Consider the following 5,184-nt stretch of genomic DNA (forward strand, 5'->3'; position numbering starts at 1 on the left):
TTGCTGTCTGCACATGGGTTTCCATTAAAATCTTTGGTGTGAAACTTGCTGTGAAAGTACAGTAGTGACTGTTGCTATTAATGAGCTCAGCTGAGACCGTCTGCTGAAGTACTAAGTTATGATATTAGTGCTGAATGATTCTGACTGTCAGTAATAGGGAAATCAAGCACAGGACTCGCCTCAAACTCTAATTTCCCACTTTGGGCTTTTGAATTAAGTAAGATTGCAACATTTATAGGTATTAGAAGTGAATAGAAAATGGAAGTAGATTTGGGGGGATGGTAAAAGATTTTAGTAGATTAGATTGACCTCCAAACAGGAGACACCTTAGATTTGAGGAAGGATCACAAATGAAATATGAAAATATAAAAAACCTGTGAGCAATCACAGAAATTTTATTTTACATTAATGGACAATAACTGTCCCCAAATTGATTTCCTGTTTGACTTGGAACTTTTATGACATGTTTAAAAGGATATTTCCCATTTTAGGGAAATGTTTTACATTTATTAAGCAAATGCATTCAAAGAATAAGATGCTTAATGCCTGTCAGCAAATCTGGATCAAATTACATCTGGATCAGAAGATTCATCTGAAGTGCTGTTAGATTGTTTTATTTCATTGCAACTGGACAGATGTTTTGAATTTATATTGTTGCATAACATATACTATGCATTTATATATATATATATATATATATATATATATATATATATATATATATATATATATATATATATATATATATATATATATATATATATATATATATATACTCACAGGGCTGTTTATCTTAATAAGGGAGATTATCATCACTAATGGGATATTTTTTAAACACATTTTAAAACAATCGATTTAATGACTAGTTTATTTCGTTTTTTCCATGATGACAGTACATCATTTTCACTAGTTATTTTGTTAGATATTAATATTCAGCTTAAAAAGCTATTTAAAGGCTTATTAATTAGCTTAGTTGGGTTAATTAGCCAAGTCATTAGACAACAGTTGTTCATTCTGTAACCAATCAGGGGGACGGTTGGGGGGTGAGGAGAATTCTTAAGGGGCTCAATATTGACCTTAAAAGTTATTTTCAAATAAAACATTTACTTGTATTTCAACCAAACTAAAAGACATAAGACTGTGTCCAGAAGAAAATAATATTATATAAAATCCTGTGGTGAATGTCCTTGATCTGTTGTATATATATATATATATATATATATATATATATATATATATATATATATATATATATATATATATATATATATATATATATATATATATATATATATATATATATATATATATATACACAACAGACAACAGTTCTGTCTGGTTCTTGAATGTGATTGGCTGATAGCTGTGCAATGTTCTGCCAGTAACAGCACTCGTCCAGCCCTCGTCCATCTTAACCCTTCACCCTTGAGTATTACTCCACCCACATACAGCGATAAGCAGAGGACACTACATTTGTTGGACAACATAGTGTACTTTTGAGGCTTTTTAGGCGAGAAAGTAGTTGTTTAAATTGCAACTACGCAGTTTATTTATAAGGATAGTGCCTATTTTAACATATTTACAATTTCTAAGAGGCATCGCATCAGCGGCCATTAAGTCTCATTCACACTACAAGCGACTCACAGCGATAAGCGACCCTTCATTTTAACGATGAGCGAGCAACTTCCGGCGACCTCTGTCTATGTGAGCGACTGTTGCCGACCAGGTGCATGTCAAGCGACACGACAAAGTTGAGAATGTTTCAACTTTATGCAAATAAAGAGTGACTTTCTTGAATAGGAGCACCAGTAGAGCTTAAGTAATCCTGTCAGCCTGCTCAGAGGCCAGTTGTATTTGTGCTGTATAGACCTACATAGAGCTGCAGGTTGCAGCAGGTCGCCACCCAGAGTGACAGGCAGCTACAAAGTCACTAGTCTGAGTGAGGCATCAGCCTGTCTTTGAGCAAAGAGGGTTGCGAAAATGTTCATCCACAAGATGGCAACAGAGACCGCATGATAAGGTGAATGACTCTCTAAGTCAGACTCTCTCTCTTGTATGTTGTAGTGCTCTATTTATACCATAGTAATATTGTCATCTTACAACAGAGAAATACTGGGAAATGGCATGACTGATGGCATTTCATGCTGTACATCCTTATAATCTTAAAATGTCAGCAAAATCACCTGTTTTGTCATCTCTTCAGACATTATGCTAGAGAATCATTCAAATACTAGCTCTAAAGTGACGTTTGTGAACTGCCCATTGTTTCTGCTGTTCTGGCGTCAGCTGCAGATGCGAATGAATGGCAGAAGAAAGTAGTTTCTCTTATGAGACTCTGTGTTTGAGTTATTTTTTATGCATGATTATGCCGTCAAACTGTTGTATACAAGCATAATATCACACTCATAGCAGTGCGCTGTGGCTGTATATCGTCACTGGTGGGACACTAAGGCACTTGGCCTGTGACTTTGTGCCAATGCACGCCCAAACCTGTGCTGATATACAGCCACATCACAGTGCTACTCGTGTGATATTGCTCATATATATATATAAATCTCAACACAGGCTCATTGTGAAAACGTAGCCCTGCGGACGTTTCTGAAGACGTATAAATATATATATTCAAAATATAAAACAAACAAGTGAATAGCAGGGTGAGGATGTGGTAAAAAAAAGTCAGACGAGGGCTTTTATTTTTTTGGATTGCTTTTCAAACGTGTTGGTTGGGTTTAGGGAAGCGGGTGGGCGAGTGAATCGAAAAAATTGGTTGGGTTTAGGGAAGGGGGAGGGTGGGTCAGCTGATCGTTCGCTCAGTCAGTCAGAAAGTCTGTCCAAAAGTGAGTTGACAGCGGCCTCTGGTGGGTTTACGTGAGAACAGCAGGTGCAAATGGCACTCGCGAGGGAAATTTGAGATCTCGAAAAGCATACACGGCGACCTCTGGCAGATTTGCGAAAACAAAAACTACAGAAAAACGTGCCGCCGGGACTACTTTCTCCAGAAACGTCCGGAGGTACGTTTTCAGAATGAGCCTGGGTTGATATATATATATATGATATATGATATATATAACTATTTATCAGTCATTAGGTCAAATACAAAGTATATTATCCATGGGATCAAGGATAAGATTCTGATCATTTTAAAATGATTTAAAGTAAGATTCAAAATATCATATCCAACCACAAATTAACTAAACAAAGAAATGCTTACCTGTTTCTACTGGATCAGAAGATTGTATGTTTTTGTATTTAAAATAAGTGTTAAAAGGCAGGTGAGTGAATAGGTGACTTTCCATTTAAGCAGTTTGTAATACCTCAGCAATAAGTAACATCAATAATTCACTAACATGTATTATGACCACAATAATTCCTGCTAAGGCAACCTGAGGAGTCTAGGCCTAGTTTTTTTTTTCTCCACAGAGTTTTCTTGGAACTCAGTTGTGTGTGTGCACCCTGTTTGTGTTATTTTTGCCTTCATGTGTGTGGCCCAAGTTCCACTCAAGTTATTAAACCACACAACCCCAGTGGGACGATCCCAGTGGGACTCCGCCACGCTGTGAGCGCAGTGCGGCTCCAACACCTTCAGGGCCGCGCAAACACACCCCAGAGGTCTAGTAAACAACACACACACACACACACATGCTCACAGTTCACCCATGACCGCCGTGTGGAGGGCAGCCGCTGGGGTGTGTCCTTGTCTCAGTCTCTGGCAAGGCCTCCTTCCACTCCCACTGGGGCCATGGTGTGTGTGTGTGTGTGTATGTTTCTCTGTGTGTGTATGACCGTCATGCCTCTCGTTGAGTTAAATCTGTTCCTCCTCACCGCTCCATACGCTGCGTGATGGATGGACTGTTTCAGAAAAGAGCTTCTCAGTCTCTTCTCTTGCTGGAGCTCCTTTTCTTTCTCTCATATTCCCTGTGTTCATCTGTCTTTCCCAATACTCTTCACCTCGTTCACTTTTCAGCACTGCAGAGAACAGCAGGAGCCCAGTGTTGTTATACAAACAACACTACAAATATTTTAAACAGAGCATTTGGTTTTTAAATAAAGGATGGCCTGATGATGAAATCTGAATTGTGACTCATTTTCATATTAGCCTTATATTTAAAGACATGCCTTTCATTTAAATATAAGACTAATGTGAAAATTAGAAATGTTAGCTTGGCTAATTGAAGTAAGTGTATTACTCATTTTTTGTTTAGGTATTAAAATAATTGCATTTCAACAAAATAAATGAACAAATGAAATGAAATCTGAATTAAAATTTAAAAAGTAATTAAAAATGCTAAGACAAAATCATTAAATTGAAAGTGGCATATATACATATAGCTAATGCAAAATGAAATAACACTGGAGTCTTATGAATTATTTATAAAATCCTCTGTAATTTTAATTATCCTAAAATAACATAATAATAATATATAACAAGTAAAAAAAATGCATTTTGTTGGATGTTAGAAAAATAATAAATAAAATAAAATAAAATAAAATAAAATAAAATAAAATAAAATAAAATAAAATAAAATTAAATTAAAACACAAATGCAAATTAGATGTGTTTTACCTATATCTAATTGATAATTACTTTAAAGAAGTAAAATAAATAAATTATATAACTAAATTAAATTATAAATTAAATAAAATGAGGGTGACACGGTGGCCCAAGAAGGTCACTGGTTCGAGCCTGGTTTAATGGATTTTCATCAGAGATTGAGCTTGCCAGGCAACACATCTAAGATATGCCTTTAATTTAAATATAAGACTAATATGAAAAAAAGTATATAAAAGTATATTATAATAAAGTATATTACTAATTTTAGTATTAAAATTATTTGCTTTTCAACAAATAAAAATTAGATGAAAATCTTAACTGAAACTTTAAAAAAAATTCTTTATGTTTATGTTTAACAGATTCTTTATGTTGAGAGTGAAATTATAAAATAAATGCTAATGCAAAATTAAGTAACACTGGAGTCTTATGAGTCTAATTATTTATTACATTGTAATAATAAATAACAAGTGAAAAAAAAGAAGTGAGTTTAAAGATTAAAAATGGATTTTGTTAGAAAGATAATGCAAGACTGAGGGAATTTAATTTAATTTAATTTAATTTAATTTAATTTAATTTAATTTAATTTAATTTAATTTAATTTAATTTAATTTAATTTAATTTAATTTAATTTAA

The sequence above is a fragment of the Danio aesculapii genome, chromosome 1 (genome assembly GCF_903798145.1).
Source record: "Danio aesculapii chromosome 1, fDanAes4.1, whole genome shotgun sequence".
Lineage (NCBI taxonomy): Eukaryota > Metazoa > Chordata > Actinopteri > Cypriniformes > Danionidae > Danio > Danio aesculapii.